This window comes from Macaca fascicularis, chromosome 9 (genome assembly GCF_037993035.2).
Source record: "Macaca fascicularis isolate 582-1 chromosome 9, T2T-MFA8v1.1".
Taxonomy (NCBI): Eukaryota; Metazoa; Chordata; class Mammalia; order Primates; family Cercopithecidae; genus Macaca; species Macaca fascicularis.
Window position 1 is genome coordinate 32,811,974 of NC_088383.1, and position 14,317 is coordinate 32,826,290.

The window sequence follows — 14,317 nt, forward strand, 5'->3', positions numbered from 1 at the left end:
TGTCGCCTCATTGGAAGAGACGGGAAGAATGTGAAGATAATGGGATTGCAGACATCTGGAAGAATTTTACTCTAACCACGAAGAATTCAAAGCAAGTGTTTCCATTAGAAAACACTACACGAACACCAACACAAAAAGATGACAGTCAGGCTGGGCACAGTGGCTCACGCCTGTAATCCCAGCATTTTGGGAGGCTGAGGCGGGTGGATCACCTGAGGTCAGGAGTTCGAGACCAACCTGGCCAACATGGTGAAACCCCATCTCTACTAAAAATACAAAAATTAGCCAGGCGTGGTGGTGGGAGCCTGTAGTCTCAGCTACTGGGGAGACTGAGGCAGGAGAATTGCTTGAACCTGGGAGGCAAAGGTTGCAGTGAGCCGAGATCACGCCATTGTACTCTAGCCTGGGCAATGAGCAAAATTCCATCTCAAAAAACAAACAAACAAAAAACCACGAGAGTTGCAGTTGGGTGCTTGGGGATTTGGGAGATACAGAGTTCGGTAATCCTCTTTTTAGTGATTCCCAAATTTTGTTGGTATCAACATTACTTGTTTGTGTGTGTGTGCGTGTGTGTATTTTGAGACAGGGTCTTGCTCTGTTGCACAGGCTGGAATATGCTGTCACGATCACGGCTCACTGAAGCCTCAACCTCCTGTGCTTAATTGATCTTCCCACCTCAGCCTCCCGAGTAGCTGGGACTACAGGCTCGTGCCACCATGCTAGGCTATTTTTTCTATGTTTTGTGGAGACAGGAGTCTCACTGTATTGCCAGCTTGTCTCAAACTCCTGGCTCAAGCAATCCTCCTACCTCAGCTTCCCAAAGTGCTAGGATTACAGGTGTGAGCCATGGTGCCCCACAAATGCATGTACCTGTTTTAAATGCAGATACCTGATTCCTTTCCATGTCCACACCCCTACTCCAAGACCTACAGAAATAATCTCCAGAGATGGAACCCGGGCATATGTACTTTTAACAAAATTGCTTTGTGACTCCAATTTACACCAAAGTTTGAGAATCAGTGGACACCACTGCCCTGTTGCTCCAGAAGTTGTTTTCTTAGGAGCGATAATGATTCAAAAGCTTCTGACTAGTTTTCTCTCTTTCTCTTCAAACTCGTGCCTGACACTTGTGCCACCTGATTCTTTGTGACTTGAGATTTTTTAAGATAGATGCGGTATGGAAAACTTAGCTTTTTATCACTTGTTTGTTCCCCCAAAGTTATGCATACACCTAATTATCTTAACCGAGGATGAAAAATCTCATCCTGGCCGGGCGCCGTGGCTCATGCCTGTAATCCTAGCACTTTGGGAGGTCAAGATGGGTGGATCACTTGAGGTCAGGAGTTCGAGACCAGAGTGGCCAACATGGAGAACCTCTGTCTCTACTAAAAATATAAAAATGAGCTGGGTGTGGTGATGCATGCCTGTAATCCCAACAACTCGGGAGGCTGAGGCAGGAGAATCGCTTGAACCCGGGAGGCAGAGGTTGCAGTGAGTCAAGATCGCACCACTGCACTCCAGTCTGGGTGACAGAGTGAGACTCTGTCTTAAAAAAAAAAAAAAAAGAAAAGGCCGGGCGCGGTGGCTCAAGCCTGTAATCCCAGCACTTTGGGAGGCCGAGACGGGTGGATCACGAGGTCAGGAGATCGAGACCATCCTGGCTAACACGGTGAAACCCCGTCTCTACTAAAAAATACAAAAAACTAGCCAGGCGCGGTGGCGGGCGCCTGTAGTCCCAGCTACTTGGGAGGCTGAGGCAGGAGAATGGCGTGAACCCGGGAGGCGGAGCTTGCAGTGAGCTGAGATCCGGCCACTGCACTCCAGCCTGGGCGGCAGAGCGAGACTCCGTCTCAAAAAAAAAAAAAAAAAAAAAAAAAAGAAAAGAAAAAGAAAAAACTCATCCTCATCTCTTATGTCTTCAGATTTGTAGATTTCATGTCAGATTTCCTGAACGTATGGCACACATGCGTGTATTTTCAAATAGTTAATGCATACCACTGGTGTTTTACTTTGAACATGTCACTTTCTAGAGAAATAGTTACTCTGGCTTTTAGAAATTGGCCTATCTTGCATATCTCTTCCACAGAGGTTGCCACATTTGAGGTCTTGATAGAAGTGGAGCAGAGACCAGGCACAGTGGCTTACGGTTGTAATCCCAACACTTTGGGAGGCCAAGGCAGGAGAATTGCTTGAGGCCAGGAGTCGGAGACCAACCTGGGCATCCTAGAGAGACCCCCATCTCTACAAAAAAATTGGGAGGTTGCTCGAATCCAGGAGTTCAAGGCTGTAGTGAGCTGCGATTCCACCACTGCACACCAGCCTGGGCAACATAGCAAGACATGCAGGTCTTACATTTAAGTCTGTAATCTATCTATAGTTATTTTTTGAGCAAGATCCTGTCTCTGAAAAAAAAAAAAAAAAAAGAATGGAACAGAGGAGACAAGTTCTAGCCATCTTCTCTGTTAACTGTAAGATCTAGGTGGATTAAATGGCAAGGCCTCCAGACTAAAAATTTTCCTCGAGTACAGGAATGGAAACATCATCAACTCAGTAACGTGAAGTTACAATTTTCCACCAACCTTTCCTTCTAACTTGATAAAACTTACATTCTGCACAACAAATATTCCTAAATTCAAAAGATCTTAGGTTGCTCAAATATAGTTCATAGTCCTTTTTTTTTTTTTTTAAGTATGAGCTCTTACAATATTTTGGTCTTTGTTTTGGGTTTTGTTTTGTTTTGTTTCAACTTTTAGGTTCAGGGGTACATGTGCAGGTTTGTTACATGGGTAAACTGCCACTGAGGTTTGGAATATGAATGATTCCATTACCCAGGCAGTGAGCATAGTTTCCAATAGGTAGTTTTTCAGTCCTTGCCCTCCTCCCACTCTCCTGCCTCTAGTAGTCCCCAGTGTCTATTGCTGTTATCTTTATGCTTGTGTATACTCAATGTTTAGCTCCCCCTTATAAGTGAGAACATGCAGTATTTGGTTTTCTGATCCTGCATTAATTTGCTTAAGGTAATGGCCTCCAGCTGCATCCATGTTGTGTTGCAAAGGACATAATTTTGTACTATTTTATGGCTGTGTAGTAGTCCTTGGTGTACATGTGTCACCTTTTGTTTATCTCATCCACTGTTGATGGACATCTAGGTTGATTCCATGTCTTTGCTATTGCGAATAGTGCTGCAATTAACATACAATTGCATGTTTCTTTTTTGTAGAATAATTTGTTTTCTTTAGGTACCTACCTAGTAGTAAGATTGCTGGGTTGAACGGTAGTTCTGTTTTAAGTTCTTTGACAAGTTACAGTGGCTGAACTAATTTACATTCCCACATTCAGTGTATATGCGTTCCCTTTTCTCCAGAACCTTGCCAACATCTGTTATTTTTTGGCCTTTTAATAATAGCCATTCTAGGCCAGGTGCAGTGGCTCACACCTGTAATCCCATCACTTTGGAAGCCAGAGGTGGGTGTTTGGAAACCTGAGGTCAGGAGTTTGAGACCAGCCTGGCTAACAGGGTGAGACCCCATCTCTATTAAAAATACAAAAATTAGCCAGGCAGGTGGTGGTGACTGTAATCCCAGCTACTTGGGAGGCTGAGGCAGGAGAATCACTTGAATCCAGGAGGTGGAGTTTGCAGTGAGCCGAGATCTTGCCATTGCACTCCAGTCTGGGTGATAAGAGTGAAACTCCATCTCAAAAAATAATAATAACAATAGCCATTCTGACTGGTATGAGACTGGTAACAATAGCCATTGCGGTTTTGATTTGCATTTCTCTGATGATTAGTGATGCCAAGCATTTTTTTCATATGTTTGTTGGCCACATGTGTGTCTTCTTTTGAGAACTGTTTATGTCCTTTGGCCCATTTTTTAATGGGGTTGTTTTTTGAACTGTTGAAGTTCCTTATAGATTCTGGAAAATAGAACTTTGTTGGATGCATAATTTGCAAATATTTTCTTCCATTCTCTAGGTTGTGTGTTTACTCTGCTGGTAGTTTCTTTTGCTGTGCAAAAGCTCTTTTGTTTAATTAGGTCCCACCTGTCAATTTTTGTTTTTGTTACCATTGCTTCTGGGGACTTAGTCATAAATTATTTGCCAAGGCTGATGTTCAGAATAATATTCCCTAGGTTTTCTTCTAAGATTTGTATAGGTTTACATATTACATATAAGTCTTTCATTTATCTTGAGTTAGTTTTTGTATATGGTGAAATGTAGGGGTCTACTTTCATTCTTCTGCATATGACTAGCCAGTTATTCCGGCATCATTTATTGAATAGGGAATTCTTTCTCCATTGCTTGTTTTTGTTGATTTTGTCAAAGATTAGATGGTTGTAGGTATGTACTTTATTTCTGGGTCTCTATCTTGTCCCATTGGTCTATGTGTCTGTTTTTATACAGTATCATGCTGTTTTGTTTACTGTAGCCTTGTTGTATAGTTTGAAGTTGGGTAGTGTGATGCCTCCAGCTTTGTTCTTTTCGCTTGGAATTGCTTTGGCAATTCAGGCTCTTTTTTGGTTCCACACGAATATTATAACAGTTTTTTAATTCTGTGAAAAATGATGTCGATAGCTTGATAGGAATAGCATTGAATCTGCAGGTTGCTTTGGGCAGTATGGTCATTTTAATGATGTTGATTCTTCTGATCCATGAGCATGAGATGTTTTTCCTCTTGTCTGTATCATCTGTAATTTCTTTCAGCAGTGTTTTGTAGTTCTTCTTGTAGAGATCTGTCAACTCCTTGGTTAAAGGTATTCCAGGGTATTTTTTTTAATGTGGCTATTATAAATGGAATTGCATTCTTAATTTGCCTCTCAGTTTGAATGTTATTGGTGTCTAGAAATGCTACTGACTTTTATACATTGGTTTTGTGTCCTGAAACTTTACTGAAATCATTTATTAGCAATAAGAGCCTCCTGGTGGAGTTGTTAGAGTTTTCTAGATATAGAATCACATTACCAGTGAAGAGAGACAATTTGACTTCTTTACCTATCTGGGTGCCTTTTATTTCTTTCTCTTGCCTGATTTCTCTGGCTAGGACTTCTAGTACAGCATTGAATAGGAATGGTGAGAGAGGGTATCCTCGTCTTGTTCCAGTTCTTAAGGGAAATGCTTCCAGCTTTAGCGCATTCAGTATGTTGGCTGTGAGTTTGCCACAGATAATTCTTATTATTTTGAGGTATGTTCCTTCAATGCCTAGTTTATTGAGGGTTTTCATCACGAAGGGATGTGGGATTTTATCAGAAGTTTTTTCTGCATCTATTGAGATAGCTGGGCATAGTGGCTCATGCCTGTAATCCCAGCACTTTGGGAGGCCAAGGCAGGTGGATCACCTGAGGTCAGGAGTTTGAGACCAGCCTGGTTAACATGGTGAGACCCTGTCTCCACTAAAAATACAAAAAAATCAGCCAGGGATGATGGCACATACCTGTAATCCCAGCTACTCAGAAGGCTGAGGTAGGAGAGTCGCTTGAACCTGGGAGGCAGATGTTGCAGTGAGCTGAAATCACGCCACTACACTCCAGGCTAAACGACAGAGCGAAACTCCATCTCAAAAAAAAAAAAAAAAAGGAAGCTTTTTCTGCACCTATTGAGTGAGATGATCGTATGGTTTTTTGTCTTGGTTTTGTTTTTTACAGGTGTGAGCCATCGGCCAGGTCTTTATTTTTAACTCTGTTTATGTGATGAATCACATTTGTTGATCTGTGTATATTGAACCACAAATCTGCATCCCAGGAATAAAGACTACTTGATCATAGGGAATTGACTTTTTGATGGGTTGCTGGATTCGGTTTATAGCATTTTGTTGAGGATTTTTGTGTATATGTTCATCAGGGAGATTGGCCTGTAGTTTTCTTTTTTGTTGTTGTGTTTTTGCCAGATTTTGGTATCAGAGTGATGCTGGCTTTGTAGAATGAGTTAAGAAAGAGTCCTTCCTCCTCTACTGTTTGGAATAGTTTCACTAGGATTGGTACTAAGCTTTTATTTGTATGTCTGGTAGAATTCTGCTATGAATCCACCTGGTCTAAGGCTCTTTTTGGTTGGTAGGTTTTTTTTAAGTTACTCATTCAATTTCAGAACTTGATATTGGTATGTTCAGGGTTTCTATTTCTTCCTGATTCCGTCTTGGGAGTTTATGTGTTTCTAGGAAATTATCCATCTCCTGTAGATTTTCTAGTGTGTGTGCATAGAGGTGTTCATAATCTTACCTAAGGATCTTTTGTATTTTCTGTGGGATCAGTTGTAATGTCATTTTTGTTGTTTCTGATTGTGCTTATTTGGTTCTTCTCTCTCTTTTCTTTGTTAATCTAGTAGCAGTCTATCAATCTCGATTCTTTCAAAGAAACTGTTTTTGGTTTTGTTGAGCCTTTGTACGAATTTTTGTGTCTTTATTTTGCTCTGTTCTGATTTATTTTCTTCTGCTAGCTCTGGGGCTAGTTCGTTCTTTTTTTTCTAGTTTCTCTAGGTGCTATGTTAGATTATGAATTTGAGATATTTCTAAATTCTTGATGTAGGTGTTTAGCACTGTAAACTTTCCTGTTAACACTGCTTTACCTCTATCCCAGAGATTTTGGTATGTTGTGTCTCTATCTTCATTTATTTCAAATAATTTTGAAATTTCTTCTTAATTTCATTGTTTACTCAAAAGTTATTCAAGAGCAAGTTGTTTAATTTTCATTTAATGTTGTGGTTTTGAGGGATCTCCTGGTTATTGATTTATACTTTTATCTCACTGTAGTCTGAATGTATGGTTGCTATGATTTCAATGTTTTTGAATTTATTGAGACTCGTTTTATGGCTGTGCATGTGGTTGATCTTGGACTATGTTCTATGTGCTGATGAGAAGAATATACATTCTGTGGTTGATGGGTAGAGTGTATCTATTTGGTCCAACTGGACAAGTGTTAAATTTAAGTACAGGATTTCTTTGGAAGTTTTCTGCCTCAGTTATCTGTCTAACACTGTCAGCAGAGTGTTGAAGTCCCCTGCCATTATTGTATAGCTGTCTAAGTCTTTTTGTAAGTCAAAAAGTGCTTGTTCTATGAATCTGGGTGCTCCAATGTTGGATGCATATCCATTTAGGATAGTTAAAGTCACCTTGTTGGATTGAACACTTTATCATTATGTGGTGTCCTTCTTTGTCCTTTTTTACAGTTCGTGTAAAGTCTATTTTGTCTGATATGAGACTAGCGACCCCTGCTCTTTTTTATGTTTCTGTAATAGATCTTCCTCCAACCCTTTACCTTGAGTCTATGAGTGTTGTTATGGTGAGATGGCTCTGTTGAAGACAGCAGATGAATGGGTCTTGTTTTTTTACTCAACTTGCCATCCTGAGCCATTTTTTTTTGTTTTTGAGACAGAGTTTCACTCTTGTTGCCTAGGCTGGAGTGCAGTGATGCGATCTCAGCTCACCACAACCTCCACCTCCTGGGTTCAAGCGATTCTCCTGCCTCAGCCTCCCCAGTAGCTGTGGTTACAGGCATGTGCCACCATGCCCGGTTAATTTTTTGTATTATTAGTAGAGACAGGGTTTCGCCATGTTGGCCAGGCTGGTCTCGAACTCCCGACCTCAGGTGATCCACCCACCTCAGCCTCCGAAAGTGCTGGGATTACAGGCATGAGCCACTGCACCTGGCCACTCGGTGCCTTTTAACTGGAGCATTAAGACCATTGATATTCAAGGTTAATTAATTTGGTCTTTGAATGAGGGGTACAGTTTTCAATGTATTTGGGAGGTTTTGTTGTTGTTGTTGTTGTTTGTTTGTTTTTGAGACAGAGTCTTGCTCTGTCACCCAGGCTAGCGTGCAGTGGCACGATCTGGCTCATTGCAACCTCTGTCTCCTGGGTTCAAGAGATTCTTCTGCGTCAGCCTCCCCAGTAGCTGGGACTACAGGCGTGTGCCACCACGCTTGGCTAATTTTTGCATTTTTAGTAGAGACGGCATTTCACCATATTGGCCAGGTTTGTCTTAAACTCCTGACCTCATGATCCGCCCCCCTCGGCCTCCCAAAGTCCTGAGATTACAGGCGTGAGCCACAGCGCCCAGCCAAGTTTTTGTTGTTGTTGTTGTTGTTTTTATAAAAGTAGTTCATGATGGCTGGATTCCTTTTATGTAGTACACATCCGTGATGGCATACTATCTGACTACCTGACTAAACTTTCTTCGGGAAATTCTCTGGTCTATGGTTTCTTTTTTTTTTTTTGACAGAGTCTCATTCTGTTGCCCAGGCTAGAGTACAGTGGTGTGGTCTCTGCTCACTGCAACCTCCACCTCCTAGGTTCAAGCGATTCTCCTGCCTCAGCCTCCCGAGTATCTGGGATTACAGGTACCTGCCACCATGTCTGGCTAATATTTTATATTTTTAGTAGAGATAGGGTTTCACCATATTGGCCAGGCTGGTCTCGAACTCCTGACCTCATGATCTGCCCACCTAGGCCTCCCAAAGCAGTGGGATTACAGGCGTGAGCCACCGCGCCTGGCCCTTCTGTGGTTTCTTATTGTCTCAGGTCAAGCACGCATTTCCTCCATGTGGTATTTTAGGGTATGTGAAATGTGTTCTCAACCATCTTCATAAGTTTTGTTTCTTCAGGTCCCCTTATGTAGCCCATCAGAACTACTTTCTATTTCCAAATGTTCCATGGCACACCACCTCCGTGCCTCTGTGTTCCCCATGTGGAAGGTTCTGTCTCCATCTCTTACTCCACTGATTCTTCAAGTCCAAGTTATATAACCCCCACAGCCTTTTGTATGGTACTTTAGTGTAAAATGCCTTATGTTAGCATAAACTGAGTATTTGTCATATTCAGTTATATTAGACTGAATATTCTTTTTTTTTTTTTTTTTTTTTGAGGCGGAGTCTCGCTCTGTCGCCCAGGCTGGAGTGCAGTGGCCCGATCTCGGCTCACTTAGACTGAATATTCTTAAAGAGTAAGAATCAGTTCTTATCTATCCTTTAGACTACTGGGATCAGCACAGTTTATTTAGTAAAATTGAATACCTTCAATCAAAGCCTCCAACCGGCAGTGATAGACTCAGTATCAGTTCTTAAAAAGTATCTGGTTGCTGAAGACAACAACCATACATCTATCGTTGGGGTAGCTGGGTGCAAAACGAAAAAAGGAAAGAGAATAATACTTTCAAGTACTTACTATGTACAGTGCATTATTATGTCCTTTTATATAATTCAGTCAGTCAGTCATTCAACAAACATTTATCGAGTCTCACTAGCGCTGTGCTAGGAGATGGGAATACAAAGATAAAAAGTCATAATCCTTGCTTTTAAGGCACTAATAATCTAATACAGCAAGTATATCAATGAATTCAGTCTAACATGATGGAAGCAATGATAGAGGACACATGAAGTGCTTTGGGAACACAGAGACCAGATATATACGTTCAATTATCTGGGCAGCCAATTCCTTCCAGAGGAAGTATCCTTGAGATGAGCTTTGAAATATAAGAAGTCAGCTAGATAAGGAAATGGGGAAGGGCATTCCAGGGACAGGGAAAAGTATGCACAAAGGCCTGGCAGCATGAAATACCACCATGCTTGTGGGAGTGGGGGTTATGGCAGGAAACAAGACCACAGAACTGGGCAAGGGCCAGGATATGAAAGACCATGGGGATAAGTTTAGGTTATCCTGAAAGCTAGAGGACATCTTGAAGGCTTTAAAGCCAGAGAGTGATGGGATCAGGTTTGCCCTTTAGAAAGGCCCCACTGGCAGTGACTTGGAGAATGCATTGGAGGGAAGACAGGTGGACTAGTTAGAATAGACTAGTTAGAATGCTTTTGCAGTCATCTCATGGGGGAGTGATGAGAGACGAAACAAATGGGAATAGAGAAAAAGAAAGCAATAAGAGAGGGAGACTAGATTCCATGAAACTTGGAGATTGTTTGGACGTGGGGTGGGGTTAAGAATGAAGAATCTAGGATTCCCACACATTGCCTTGGATGATGATACAACTCAGACTAGGGTGAGGGAGGTGAGGCACTTGCCTCAGACACAAAATTAAGGGGGAATCTCCCAAAACTCAGCAAGATAAATAATACTTTAATGCAATATTTGCAAAATTAAAATGACGGCAAGAGTCCGGGTGCAGTAGCTCACGCCTGTAATCCCAGCACTTTGGGAGGCCAAGGTGGGGGGAATCACTTGAGGTTAGGAGTTCAAGACCAGCCCAACCAATATGGTGAAACCCCATCTCTACTAAAGATACAAAAATTAGCCAGGCATGATGGTGGATGCCTGTAATCCCAGCTACTCGGGAGGCTGAGGCAGGTTGCAGTGAGCTGGGATCGCACCACTGCCCTCCAGCCTGGGCGACAGAGTAAGACTCTGTCTCAAAAAAGTAAATACATTAATTAAATAACTCCAAGAAAATCCATGATGAACAAAGCGTCAAAATTTTAGGAAAGAATGTGGCTGTGCTTGCATGATCTGGTTTCACTCTCCTCGCCCTAACCCTGGCCCTGAATAAGAAAGGTATTGTTAATTCATTTTCACTGAGAAAACTGCAGTCCAGAGAAGTAAAATTACTAACTGAAGGTCACACAGCCAGCAAATGCCAGGATCCAGGGCCCTCACCCCGGGAGTGCATAAGGCAGTGCCCCTCTCCACTGCGGCACCCTTGCAGGGCTGAGGTCCCCTGGCTGCAGTGGTGAGTGCTGTGCTGTCTTCCTTACTTGCTTTCCACTTTTAGCAAATAGTGACTATGTCAATAAAGGGAGGTGTCCTCAAACCCTATTGTCTTGAGTTGAGTTTAGCAGTAAAACAAACAAACAAAGGTCATATACAAGCAGAGAGTTAAGTGTGCAAGTTACAAAAGTAATAAAATCTTGGGCTAGACGCAGTGGCTCATGCCTGTAATCTGAGCACTTTGGGAGACTGAGGTGGGAGGATCACCTTAGCCCGGAAGTTTGAGGCTGCAGTGAGCTGTGATTGCATCACCGTGCTCCAACTGGGGTGAAAGAGCAAGACATTGTCTCAAAAAAAAAAAAAAAAAAGAAAAGAAAAGAAAAGAAAAGAAACAAACAAAGAAAAAGAAATCTTTGAGAGCCAGTCTGGACTCAAATAGCAAACATCAATTTCTGAAGTTTCGGAAAGCATGGAATCAGCAAATACAGAATTGATCATGCAAATGATGACCCATGGTGTCAGTACACACGCATTAAGTATAGTTACTTGGAATCAATACAATCGAAATAAGTAAATATATGGGCACTTTGGCACTCAGGTCCTTCATCTCAGAATTCCTGGAGGTTCCACTCTGCCACCAGATCTCAGTTGGCATCTGATATGGTTTGGCTGTGTCCTCACCCAAATCTTGTATCAAATTATAGTTCCCATAATTCCCTTGTGCTTTGGGAGGGACCCACCGGGAGATAATTGAGTCATGGGGGCTGTTCATGGTAGTGAATAAGTCTCACAGGATCTGATGGTTTTATAAGAGGAAACTCTTTTTGCTTGGCTCTCACGCTTCTCTTGTCTGCCACCATGTGAAATGTGACTTTCACCTTCCACCATGATTGTGAGGCCTCCCCAGGAATGTGGAACTATGAGTCTATTAAATCCCTTTCTTTTGTAAATTGCCCAGTCTCGGATATGTCTTTATCAGCAGCGTGAAAACAGACTAATACAGCATCTGTGGAAAACAAGTAATCTTTCTTTTAACTTGGTCAATTCCAGAGATTTTGAGCTCTCAATTCAGACATGAGCCCTGCCAATGCCTTTAGACAGAGCTTCCTTCTGCAGACTACTGTGAAGAACGTGTTTTGTTTTTGTTTTGAGATGGAGTCTCACTCTGTCCCTCAGGCTGGAGGGCAGTGACACAACCTTGGCTCACCGCAACCTCTGACTCCTAGGTTCAAGCAATTCTCTTGTCTCAGCCTCCTGAGTAACTGGGATTATAGGCACATGCTGTCACACCCAACTAATTTTTGTATTTTTAGTAGAGACGGAGTTTTCCCATGTTGGCCAAGGTGGTCTTGAACTCCTGACCTCAAGTGATCTGCCAGAATGCGTTCTAAGTGGCTCTGAGTAACAAACTTCCCAGTGTTGATGATGGCCCAGTACATGACCTAGACTGATGACAATTCTCAGCCCAAATTATGGTGGCTTTAGCCACTGCAAAGCTGTATAAGGTACAGAATAGCACTAGTTATATATGTTTTCATATTTCTTTTCTCTTCGTGATATGAATCCACTATAATGCACTAAAAGATTATTTATTTACTGCTGTAATTTTGTTTTCCATTATAGCTATTGCTTCCCAAAGTCAACGTAAAAATAGTTTACTACTGGTAACTTGCTTGGTTAACCCAACTTACGCAATATGTTAGTATAGTAAATGTTTTATATAAACAGTTTTTGAGGGCACAGCACAAGTCAAAAGTCTACAGAGGCAATGTGACTTAATTTCTGGAAAATTAAGAGTTTCATGAACATCTAAGAATTGAAATAGATGAACATATATTTAATGGTTAGTGGCATCAAAATCAAACATTAAGGCTAATTGCAATGTACTTATCTCACTTGACCAGTTAAAATGGTTTTCAACTCGTAAAATTCTGCCTTTGAGGTAAGATTACAACATGTAAAAGTTTTTCAGTGTGATTTTAACCAACCTAGCCATTTATTTAGGACTAAGACCATATTTTTGATCAGGGACATTTTCTCCTTGTTCAAGTACAGTTGTAAATTTGTTTTATTTTGAAATATTTTAACATAAAAAAATGTTTAGCATGTAATGTTATGGGCACCTATTCAGCAAAAAGCCCCATTTAAGTTGTAAACTTGGTATAACTGAAGCTTTCTGTGCACTCCTCCCCATTTTGTTCCCACTTTTCCCATTGGGTACTGACATCAATCTCAGTTATTCTTGCTACATGTTACCTATATCAGTCCGTTGTCATACTGCTATGAAGAAATACCCCAAACTGGGTGATTTATAAAGGAAAGAGGTGTAATTGACTCACAGTTCTGCATTGCTGGGGAAGTCTCAGGAAACTTACAATCATAGTGGAAGGCAAAGGAGAAGCAGGCACTTCCTTCACAGGGTAGCAGGGAGTGCATGCAGGAGAAATGCCAAATACTTATAAAACCATCAGATCTTGTGAGAATTCACTCACTATCATGAGAACAGCATGGGGGAAACCACCCCCATAATTCAATTACCTCCACCTGGTCCCACCTTTGATACATGGGGATTATGGAGATTACAATTCAAGATGAGATTTGGGTGGGGACACAGAACCTAACCAGATCATTCCACCCCTGGCCTCTCCCAAACCTCATATCCTTTTTACATTTCAAAACCAATCATACCTTCCCAACAGTGCCCCAAATTCTTCATTCATTCCAGCATTAAACCAAGTCCAAGTCCAAGTCCAAGTCCAAAGCCTCATCTGAGACAAGGCAATTCCCTTCCACCTATGAGCCTGTAAAATTAAAAGCAAGTTAGTTACTTCCTAGATACAATGGGGGTACAAGCATTGGGTAAATGCACTCATTCCAAATGGGAGAAATTGGCAAAAATGAAGGGGTTACAGGGCCCTTGCAAGTCCAAAATCCAGTGGGGCAGTCAAATCTTAAAGCTCCAAAATCATTTCCTTTGACTCCATGTCTCACATCCAGGTCACGCTGATGCAAGGGGTGGGTTCCCATGGTCTTGGGCAGCTCCACCCTGTGGCTTTGCAGGGTACAGCCCCCTTCCCAGCTGCTTTCACAGACTGGCGTTGAGTGTGGCTTTTCCAGGTGCATGGTGCAAGCTGTTGATGGATCTACCATTCTGGCGTCTGGAGGACAGTGGCCCTCTTCTCACAGCTCCACAAGGCAGTGCCCCAGCAGGGACTCTGTGTGGGGACTCTGACCCCATATTTCCCTTCCACACTGCACTAGCAGAGGTTCTCCATAAGGGCTCTGCCCTTGTGGCAAACTTCTGCCTAGATATCTAAGCATTTCCATATATCCTCTGAAATCTAGACAGATGTTTCCCAACCTCAATTCTTGACTTCTGTACACCCACAGGCCCAACACCACAGGTAAGCCACCAAGGCTTGGGGCTTGCATCCTCTGAAGCAACATCCTGAGCTTTACCTTAGACCCTTTTAGTCATGGCTGGAATGCAGGCCACCAAGTCCCAAGACTGCACAAAGCAGCAGGGCCCTGGGCCCGCCCATGAAACCATTTTTTCCTCCTAAGCTTCTGGGCCTGTGATGAGAGGGGCTGCCAAGAAGACCTCTGACATGCCCTGGAAATATTTTCCCCATTGTCTTGGAGATTAACATTTGGCTCCTCATTACTTAAGCAAATTTCT